Here is a 12,148-nt window from a genome sequence, read left to right on the forward strand (position 1 = left end):
TTTTTTTGTTAAGAAATGGATACGTTGCGCCATTTCCGGGTTAATTAGCATTCGTATTAGCCACTGAGGCCATTGCGTGCGCTAATTCATGCGACCCGCCAGAGACGGTGTCGCCAATGGCGTTCTTCTTTTCTGTCCTAAAACTGAATAGGAGAATGAAACAAAGATTTTACATCAGATGGAACTACAGAATCGAATCCGAGGTAAAAATAAAGCAATCTCCTACGATGACATCTACGCTTTGAGAAAAACTGACGGTAACTGTATCTGGCGGACTGTTTGAATCTGCAAGCGCAGTACCCTGATTGCCTAACTTCTCTGCTAATTGCCTCTGAAACGGAGTAACGTATCGAATTTTTTTTCTTGACCGTTATTTAATGGCACATTCACCCCTGCAATGACCTTAGATCTTTTCAGACTGTTTCTGAACTCTCTCTATATGAGACTTCTGGCTAGTAATAGCTTCAGTGCGGTTGCATGCTACGTCCGAACACCTGAGGGAATCGGGTAAAGCTGTGAGCAATGCTGATATTGAACGCTTCACTTGCAGTGTGTGACGAGTTGAGAACATGGGTTGGATGGAAAGCGTGCTGAGATACCCGAACGGTAAAAACTATACGTCTATAAAGAAATTATAATTATATTATTTACCTTCAGCTGCTAACGGGCGTTGATATATGTCAACGGGGACAGGTGAAAATGTATGCTCCGACCGGGCCTCGAACCCGGGATCTCCTGCTTACATGACAGACGCTCTATCCATTTTTTTTTTTTTTTTGTTTCATTTTGTTCGTCGTTGCTCGTTGTGTTTGGTCGTTTCCTACGTCACATGACATCCGTTGAAGTTCGTTGTTGATTCTTTCACTAAGTTTTTTATTACAGAGGCCGCCCAGCTCTCTGACCGAACATGCTGAGCTATAGTGCCGGCATCCATCTGAGACACCGAGGGCACAGAGGATAGCGGCACTGCAGGGACTATCTCGCGCATGCCTCCCGCGAGACCCACATTCTCACCTTGTATGTCCACACACTACATTCGCAGTGTCCTACCCCAACACACTCATTACTCGTGGAAGACCTTCTTAGCAAGTCCCGTAAGAGTTCGGGGAATATGTGTGCAGCCGCACAGAAGAAGAAGGTCATGGCCGGTGTTGCCAGAACTATATACTTATATGGATATGGTGTCTCTTCTTTCGGACATGTCCGACAGTACAGACACCATATCCATATAAGAATATACGTCTATATCACGTCTAGTTGCGGCCTGCTTCTCGCGGGGTTGGTTTCCTGTGCTGTATAAATGTTAAAAGAAGGAAATAAATCAGTAACAGATGTTCATAGTAGCTCTACTCCATGTTTCCTACGTTTTCCTTTGTTCCTGGAGGGCGGGAACACTACATGATCCCCAGATCTCACGTTACGACCCTGGTGACTTTGACACCATCCCATCCTTAAAATAATAATAATAATAATAACAATAATAATAAAGGGTTTAGACAACCACTATCGTAAAGCGGGAAATCAGTTTTCGAGTCCTAGTCCAGCACAAGTTTTGTCTTTGACTTATTTAAATGCCCAACTGCAGCTAAGGTCTGATTTTCTCTTACATCGTCCATGAATTGTAATATGATAAAACGAAGAGATTTTTTTTATTTTTTTTTATTTTTTTAATTTTTTTTGGAGCACTATGGGACTTAACATCTGTGGTCATCAGAACTTAGAACTACTTAAACCTAACTAACCTAAGGACATCACACACATCCATGCCTGAGGCAGGATTTGAAACTGCGACCGTAGCGGCCACGCGGTTCCAGACTGAAGCGCCTAGAACCGCACGGCCACACCAGCCGGCAAATATATCTCTGATATTAAATGTTGTATAGGGGAAATCTGGGGCAACCCAAAGTTACTGTGCTGTATTAATTACAAGATGTACACGGTGACGAAAATAAAAGTTAAAGTTTAAAACATTTCATGACAACGTAATATAAACAGTAGTCAGAAATAACTCTCCCAACACTTGTATAAAACCTAGAAATTACTGGTCAGGTGAATGAGAGTGTGAGAATTATGCACTGCCAAAGCGAGATCATGAAGTAGAAAATTATTTAGTGGTACCATACGACCTGAAAGTGTTGCGTTTCTGAGTAATAATACTGTTTGTCTCCAATGATAGTCAACTTCCTGATGAATTCATCTAATCATCCATAGGCAATAATAATCTTACGGTTTACGCAGGATGGATCTCCATTCACCATGTTCGATATTCACTAACCCATATCAACCACGCCGAGTGAACAGATAACGGAGAACGTCCAGCACGTTCACTCCATCTCAGTTTCCTCAACTTTTATCTGTGTGGACACCCAAAGGAATTATTTAATAGAACGCTCATTCTGTAATCACAGATGTTTCATCAACGCTGTGTCAGGTTAGAGTGCGACGAGTTCTTGTTTGCGTAGGGTGAAGCAGGACAAATATGGAACATTTTATGCGAGTTTCTATCATTTGTCGAGAGTGAGAAAATTCTTACACTCAGGCAAATATTAATTATAGGCACTGTGCTACGGGAAGTTGTGATTCCAATAATAACTCAACAACGAAGCACATCACGCTATTTATGTGTAGGATACTGTTTTCTTGGTTTGAAATGAACTCGTTCCCAGTGTAAGTTCAAGTATTTTTCATGCAGCTTTCGAAAAGACTTAAAAGTAAATGATTTGTAACCATTCGCGTTTCTATGGCACATCACTGTGTCTCTTATCTTCTTTATAAATGTTTATAACTATTCCCGAAAAAAATAATTTCACAAACCGGTAATTACTCCAGTACTGTCACATGTCACAACAAGTAATTCCAGTTTAAAGTTGCAACTATACGTCACAATGTGGCCTCATATTAAGGAGGGCTTAAGGGGCTCCGGAAAGGCTCAAAATCATGAAAAGTTCAATTTTTACTTTTTTGCGTTTTCTGAATCTGCAGAGTATTACCTTTTAATAGATATATAATTTATTCACTTCCGAAGACTACAACTATTTTTAAATTTTTTAAAAATGTGTTCTACATGGGCGTGACCCACTGTGGCGCTGTTAAACTGCTGTCAAATGGTGTTATTATTAACGACCGTGTTCATCAGGTACATTTTAGTGATGTGAGATAAAGTATGTGTTGTGGCTAACCTGTGATGGTTCAATATATATCGCCGGTGTGATTGTCGATTGTTTCATGTTTATTTACTCTGTCGTTATCTCGAAAATATTCGTAATTAATCCTATTTCTTGAGTCTCTGTTTTGTTGAAGTATAATAATGAGTAAAAGTAAAGTTATTAGAAATCCTCTGAAGGCTTTTAAGAAAAGGAGAAATGTTGGACAGCCAAAGGTATGTGTTATTACTGTAAACAATAAAGACGATAACCAAGTGAGTGAACCTAACCTCTCAAGTACACCTGCCTATAGCAGTCAAAGTGGGAAAGAAAATACTTCACAGAAGAAGCTTGGTTCAATGAGTGAAAACTATGAATGTTTTACGGGCGAATCGGATGTGAATGAAATATTTGATATGTCGGTTCTCAAAGGAATTTTTTCAAACTGTGTAAGTTGTATTCATTGTAGTGAAGTTGGTCTGGAACTCTCCATAATGAAGCACGTAGGAGTTGCTAGTGAAATACAACTGAAATGTGATAAGTGTTCATACATGACCACCTTTTGGAACAGTGTTGCAGTAACTGCAACTGAAGAAAATGGTAGCAAAATCTACGAACACAACAACGAGCGATGCTTGCTTTAGACAAGGAACGCCTTCGGGCTGCAGACAGGGCTGTAAAGAGTCTAGAAATACAAGCAAGAGTAAACAGGAGGAGGAACAAGAGGAAGCTGGAGGAGGAATTTGCAAAGGATGAAGATAATCCATCCTATGGACCTGGAATGCACTAAAAAGTTAATCCAATCTTTGTCGCTCGATTCCCAAAACTTTTATTTTCTCATACTAATTACATGTTTTCTAAGGATCTTCCTAACATATTTGTTTCAAACTTTCAGTAAATGTTACACAATACCTTCTGCATAATTTTACAAAGCCTTTTTTCCAAAAAACTGTATATTTTTGAATATATAAATAAAAAATTGCAAAAAAATGTTGTGAATTTTCATTACAATTGAAAAAATCATCTTTAATAACTGAACTAAAATTTTGTAAAATCCCTGTGTTAAGTTGTAGCCCATATTCCAATAAATAATCTGTAAAAAGTTCAACTTCCTACCTCAAATACTTTGTGAGGAAAGATGTAATTTATAAGCGTTATTTTAACATTGCAAGTATAGGGCGTTCCGGAGCCCCTTAAAGGAGATGACACTTCCGGAATAAATTTAAAGTTAGATCATAAAACCGCTCAGGATTACCCAATACGTTAGTAACAATATCTGTGGTAGACAAAGTCAGTTTCTTTACGTCAGTCATATGATAAGCATTATCGTACTGAAATTACATAGGCTGATTTGAGTTTTCCGTGCAGAATAGCTGCATTCGCTCAGGAGTGTCCACAGAATCTGTTCACACTATATCAACGGAATCGGAACCAATTATCGATGTCTTTCTGTTGTTTTAGGTTAATAGAGAACATTTTTAAATGACACGGCCTGATGAATATGGTCAGTGTTCTTACGCATTTTGCTCACATCTGTTTCGTTCTTTGTCGATGTGTGATACCGAAATTTTCATTTCTGCCAACTGCCTCAGTTGACTTTGCGATGATGTGTGACACCGTTGAACAATTTAAGTATAAAATTTAAGTATTTGAAATAGAATCGCAATCGCTGCCGCGGCGGTCTAATAAATACAATACGGTTGTGGGTTTCTGTAAAATATCTGAAGGGTATGGCAATTGCGATTTATCTCTTCTTACATGTGTTGTGGCGTATTGAATAACTTGTTATCGAACAAGTGTTACACAAAAACGTAGTCGTTACAGTTATATTCCTTGTGAATTTTTCGCTTTTAGCTGCTAGACAGACGAGATTTAAAAGAATTTTACCTTTAGCATCACATTATTTCTTCCGCTTTTACCGATATGCGTTTCGGTGATGTTGCAGCACTATCATTCGATTGTGTTTACATTTTTGGAAATTCTTAGGAGAACGACGGGATATTCTTTTTGAGACGAGCTTTGATGAAGACAATTCTGATCAGGATGAACATCGCAAAGCCATGCCAGAAATTTCCGAAGAAGGTAGCGAACTCGGTGATGATGAAACATCACCCAGAAATATAAAGATGCAGAAAAGAATTATTTTAATCAAGGAAGAGTCATTTCGATTCATATTTATTGTTGAAGCGAACATGATTACCCGAAAATAAAAAGGGGAAAAAAAACCCTTGAAGACGAATTGCGGTCCTTTTGCTGAAATTTTCGTCTGTGACACTTATAATGAGTAGTGTGGTAGAGATTAGTGTTTTACTGCCTCAAAACATTTATAGATCAAAAAATGGCTCTGAGCACTATGGGACTCAACTTTTCAGGTCATTAGTCCCCTAGAACTTAGAACTACTTAAACCTAACTAACCTAAGGACAGCACACACATCCATGCCCGAGGCAGGATTCGAACCTGCGACCGCAGCGGTCTCGCGGTTCCAGACTGCAGCGCCTAGAACCGCACGGCCACTTCGGCTGGCATTTATAGATCCACGGGATAGATTTGCAGTAGACGCAAACCGCATGTCAGGAACTCATATTCCCATTGTTGGCTTTCCATATTCCGAAAACCACCCACCAGTGGAGACCGCTGTTACCAGACGTGCCCCGTGTGCACTCCTTGTGCACACGACTCACCTGCGTGTTTGCGGAGGACCACAATAACGCGCGTGAGCAATAGCGCGCCGTGTGTACACTCGCTCGCTGATGGGGGAACATCAAACGTGGCGCACGCACGGCCATGTTTGTTATCTATCCACTTCGGTAATTGATATCGGCGTTTAGCACACAAGCTGCCAGCCTTATGCGCTTCGTGTTGCAGCAAGTTCTGGGCTCTGAAGTCTCAGAGTTCAGACCGTCTCCCACCTCTCAATTAGTTACCGAGTCTTCATTATTCGCTGAGGCAGGATGAAATGAATTAATCGTTTCCTGTTGCTGTTATTAGAAAATTGATATCTATAAATTCTAAAATAAATGGGAGGAAATATTTTCAACACATATATTTTTATTTGTAAATTAAGGAATCTGAAGGTGTAACGTCCCGTCAATGATGAGGTAATTGATCTAGAAAGACCTAAATCTAAATCACTGGAGATTGATTTGAATTCTATTTATGTCAAATGAGTAAATGAATTTCTAAGACATTCAGCGCCGATTGACTTTTCCTCTGTATTGAATCTTTAAGCTGCTGAGAAGCATAAGACTCTTTTCCAGTTTTTTAATTTTTTCTTTTACTATGGACCAAATAATAAGGGCACCTCCTGCTTAGATATGGATCTCATGACCACCAGAATTCTTCAGCAAGCGATCACTGATGTTAGAAATAGGAGATGCATATAATATGTCGTAATTCCATATTAAATCGAAATGAATAGAAATGGTTCAAATGGCTCTGAGCACTATGGGACTTAACATCTGAGGTCATCATCAGTCCCCTAGAACTTAGAACTAGTTAAACCTAAGTAACCTAAGGACATCACACACATCCAAGCCCGGGGTAGGATTCGAACCTGCGACCGTAGCGGTCGCGCGGTTCCAGACTGAAGCGCCTAGAACCGCTCGGCCACACCGGCCGGCTGAATAGAAAAGAATCTTGCCTAAACACTGTATCAGTATGAGTTTAATAACATATCATCATGAAAAACGATGGAACTTTTCAATTTCTGCTAGCTGCAAGGGCAGGAGCCGCTTCGCCCCCCCCCCCCCGCCCCCCCCTACCACACAAGCTCTCAGAGAACGGAAAGAAATGTAGTACAGTTTGGTGTTTTTCTTTCGAGAAAATGATTTAAGTGTCGATGTTACACAACTTTTTAAATTTGGAAATTTGTGGCAAGGTCTTACGGGACCAAACTGCAGAAGTCATCGGTCATCGCTCCATAAGCCTACACACTACTTAATCTAACTTAAACTAACTTACGCCATGGACGACACACACACCCATGCCCGAAAGAGGACTCGAACATCCGACAAGGGTAGCCCCACGGACCGTGACAAGGCGCTTTTGACCGCGCGGCTACCCAGAACAGCAACAAGTTTCTAAAAGGGGCGGAAATAAAACTTTTTATGGATACACAGGTCAATATTCGTCTTCTGGAATATTAAAAATATTAGTACATAGTCCCAGGTGTAGCCCCTTCTACGTACGAAGTACCATATGAGCGCCCTTAATGGGTTATGTGGAAGTTGATGAGTTAATACCGAAGTACAACTGAAGCCGCTGAAGAGAGAGGCTATTGAGTGTTACATGAAATGCATTTTACCTGTCTCCCTTTTATAGCGGTATAACGCCACACTATGACATGGTAATCTATTGGTGAGGTTCCTCTTCATACATAGCGTTTTGGTGCTTCCAATCTTTCTGAAATTACACTTCAATGAAACCAAGTGCTTGGGACCAACATCAAAGCTACAAAGATCGTACACTGTTTTGTATGTGTCTATAATTAATAATAATGATAATAATAATAATAATAATTTCCTCTCGCTGCTTAGCCTGGAGGAAGTCTTTCAATTGCACGTCACTTCGGTGACCTGCGTGTCCTGAACCTAACCAAGTTATCAGACCAGGCAAAAGGAGCCTACTGTTTTACGTGGAATCCGAACCACGTTTCGGTTCTGGTAGTTCCTTACATATCTGAGACGTCAAGCTAGATTAAAACACAAAATTCAGCGACCCAAAAGGGAGTCCGTTCCGCGACCTTCCTGTTTCCAGGCACACAACTTTCAGATATGGGAAAGACTACAAATAAGAACCAAGAATACGACCATTTTAACGTTTTCGTTGTAGTCCTTAGATTGGCTGCAATCAGAAAAGTGTGATGACAAAACATGCAGCGAAAGGTGCAACATCAATAATGGCCTGGGGATTAACAAAAGCATAGATTCAGTCTTGGGATACCTCAGCCCTCGGACATTAGTTTCTCGTTGTCCTTCGTGCAAAAAGGTACCTGAGAAAATATGTTTGATTGCCACAATTGACGAGTGACAGTACCAAAATTATATTCATTTTAACTCTTCAATTCGGAAAGAGGTAAGCGAGAAACGACTGTTTGTATGGCTACTTATGTACACCGAATCCCATACCGGCGTTTGAGTCTCTTACAGATTCCCGTATGGAGGACATAGTGATAGACTTCCCTGGGGTTGTGAAGCAGCTGAATGGGTTCAAAATAAATAAATCGCCAGGTCCTGATGGTATTCCAATTCGGTTTTACAGAGAGTACTCTACTGCATTGGTTCCTTACTTAGCCTGCATTTATCGCGAATCTCTTGCCCAACGTAAAGTCCCGAGCGACTGGAAAAAAGCGCAGGTGACGCCTGTATATAAGAAAGATAGAAGGGCGGATCCTCAAAATTACAGACCAATATCTTTAACATCGGTTTGTTGCAGGATTCTCGAACATATTCTCAGTTCGAATATAATGAATTTCCTTGAGACAGAGAAGTTGCTGTCAATGCATCAGCACGGCTTTGGAAAGCATCGCTCCTGCGAAACGCAACTGGCCCTTTTTTCACATGATATCTTGCGAACCATGGATGAAGGGTAACATACGGATGCCATATTTCTTGGCTTCCGGAAAGCGTTTGACTCGGTGCCCCACTGCAGACTCCTAACCAAGGTACGAGCTTATGGGATTTGTTCCCAAGTATGTGAGTGGCTCGAAGACTTCTTAAGTAATAGAACCCAGTACGTTGTCCTCTATGGTGAGTGTTCATCGGAAGTGAGGGTATCATCTGGAGTGCCCCAGGGAAGTGTGGTAGGGCCGCTGTTGTTTTCTATCTACATAAATGATCTTTTGGATAGGGTGGATAGCAATGTGCGGCTGTTTGCTGATGATGCTGTGGTGTACGGGAAGGTGTCGTCGTTGAGTGACTCTAGGAGGATACAATATGACTTGGACAGGATTTGTGATTGGTGTAAAGAATGGAAGCTAATTCTAAATATAGATAAATGTAAATTAATGTAGATGAATAGGAAAAATAATCCTATAATGTTTCAATACCCCATTAGAAGTGTAGCGCTTGACGCAGTCACATTGATTAAATATTTTGGCGTAACATTGCAGAGCGATATGAAGTGGGACAAGCATGAAATGGCAGTTGTGGGGAAGGCGGATGGTCGTCTTCGGTTCATTGGTAGAATTTTGGGATGATGTGGTTCATCTGTAAAGGAGACCCCTTGTAGAACGCTGGTGCGACCTATTCTTGAGTACTGCTCGAGTGTTTGGGATCCCTATCAGGTCGGATTGAGGGAGGACATAGAAGCAATTCAGAGGCGGGCTGCTAGACTTGTTACTGGTAGGTTTGATCATCACGCGAGTGTTACGGAAATGCTTCAGGAACTCGGGTGGAAGTCTCTAGAAGAAAGGAGGCGTTCTTTTCGTGAATCGCTACTGAGGAAATTTAGAGAACCAGCATTTGAGGCTGACTGCAGTACAATTTTACTGCCACCAACTTATATTTCGCGGAAAGACCACAAAGATAAGATAAGAGAGATTAGGGCTCGTACAGAGACATATAGACAGTCATTTTTCCCTCGTTCTGTTTGGGAGTGGAACAGGGAGAGAAGATGCTAGTTGTGGTACGAGGTACCCTGCGCCACGCACGGTATGGTGGATTGCGGAGTATGTATGTAGATGTAGATGTAGTTTTGATGACTCCTGCGTAGCATGCAAGACAGAGGCAGAGCAGTAGTAATACATGCACTCCAGTACTGGCGCACCACCCCATTATTTACTTTTTCTTCGTATGTCACAAGATGGCAGCAGGAACCATATCGTAAATTTGAAGATGGTGTAGCTATAAAGGTAACACGGTGGAAGCAAGGAAAAATAAAAGACAAGTGCGCTGTCCAAAATAGCCGAAAATTAAAATACACTTGCGATGTAGCACATTGGCTGCTAAGCTGAAAAATTCGAGATCTTGCACTTAACTCAAATATTCAACATTCAAGAAGCACACATGTGCTGTAGCCCAGTTGCTCTAAGTGAAAATGGTGACAGACATATTGAAAAATCGAAGAAGACGGACAAAAGAAGAAAATTAAAAAACACGCTTTTAATCTGAAGGAGCTTGTGCTACAGTTCTAATTTCTTGGGACTGATGACCTCAGATGTTAAGTCCCATAGTGCTCAGAGCCATTTGAACCTTTTTTTTTTTTTTTTTTTTTTTTTGAACTTGTCCTACAGAAATTTCTGGTAGCATATTTTTAAATTCATTATAGAGAATTTAATGAATTATCACTACCCGCACAAAGCATGGTTCTAAGTAATGAAACTAGTACTAGAGACTGGCTCTTATCCGTCTAGATCATCAGACGGAAAATTAAAGTGGTAGCCACGGAACTAGCACTAGAGAATAGCTCTAGCCAGTCTAATTCGTGATAGGACGTACACAATGAAAAACGCACTAGAGAGTGTCTCAAGGCAATCTTGATTGCCAACCCACGGAACTGCCAAAAACACACGCAACTTACAGTGAGGTGCCAAAAGTCGTTGGATAACTCCAAATATCCTGTCGGACCTCCTTTTCCCAGGCACAGTCCAGCGATATCTTGACGTGGCATGGACTCGACAAGTCATTGGAAGCCCCAGCAGAAATATGCGATCCTTGCCTGTATAGCTGCTCATAATTATGAAAGTGTTGTCGGTGCAGGATTCTGTGCACGAAATGATCTCTCGATTACGTCCGATAAAAGTTCGATGGGAATCATGCCGGGCGACCTGTGAGGCCAAATCATTCACTCCAAATGTCAAGAACCAATCGTGAACAATTGTGTCCCAATAACAGTTCCACGGAAGTCCAGGTATTGTTGCAAATGGTCTCCAAGCAGCCGAACATAAGCGTTTCGAGTCAACGATCAATTCAATTGGACCACATGACCTAGTCCATTCCATATAAACATAGCCCACACCATTATGAAGCCACCACCAGCTTCCTCAGTGAATTGCTGTCAAAGTTCGGTCCAAGGGTTCGCTGGGTCTGCACTTTACTCGGAACCTATCATCAGTTCTTACAAATTCAGATCGCGGCTCATCTGACCAGGCCAGGGATTGCCAGTCATCAAGGATACAACCGTCTTCGTAACGACCCCAGGAGAGGCGCAGCAGGCGATGCGCTGTTAGCAAAGACACTCGCGTCGACCGTCTGCTGCCATAGCCCATTAACGCCCAGTTTCATCCCACTGTCCTAACCGGTACGATTTTCATTCAAATGATTCAGATGGCTCTGAGAACTAAGGGACTTAACATCTGAAGTCATGAGTCCCCTAGAACTTAGAACTACTTAAACCTAACTAACCTGAGGACATCACATACATCCATGCCCGAGGCATGATTCGAACCCGCGACCGTAGAAGTCGCGCGGTTCCAGACTGTAGCGCCTAGAACCGCTTGGTTACCCGACCGGCACGATCTTCGTACGTCCTACATTGAATTCTGCGCTTATTTCAAGTTGTGTTGCTTGTTTGTTAGAACTGGCAACTCTATTCAAACACCGCTGCTCCTGGTTGTTACGTTAAGACCGTCGGCCACTGCGTTATCTGTGTTGAGGGGAAATGCCTGTTATTTGGTATTCTCGGCACACTCTTGACTCGGTGGGTCTGGGAGTATTGAATTTCCTAACGGTATCGTTAATGGAATGTCTCATGCACCTACCTCCAACGACGATTCCGCGTTCAAAGTGTGTAAATACCAATAGTGCGGCCACAATCTCATCGGAAACCGTTTCACACGAATCACCTGAGTACAATGACAGCTCCACCAATGTACTGCCCTTTTACTGTATACCTTGTTCTCGCGACAGCACTGCCATCTTTACATGTGCGAATCGCTATCCCATGGCCTTTGTGACCTCAGTGCGTATCCACGCGGCACATACACATTGCATATGACAGCAATACATGGTGATACAATGTGACAAGGTAAATCTCAACCTTAAAAAAAGGTTGTAAATACAGTTG

Source organism: Schistocerca serialis, chromosome 9 (genome assembly GCF_023864345.2).
Source record: "Schistocerca serialis cubense isolate TAMUIC-IGC-003099 chromosome 9, iqSchSeri2.2, whole genome shotgun sequence".
NCBI classification, from domain to species: domain Eukaryota; kingdom Metazoa; phylum Arthropoda; class Insecta; order Orthoptera; family Acrididae; genus Schistocerca; species Schistocerca serialis.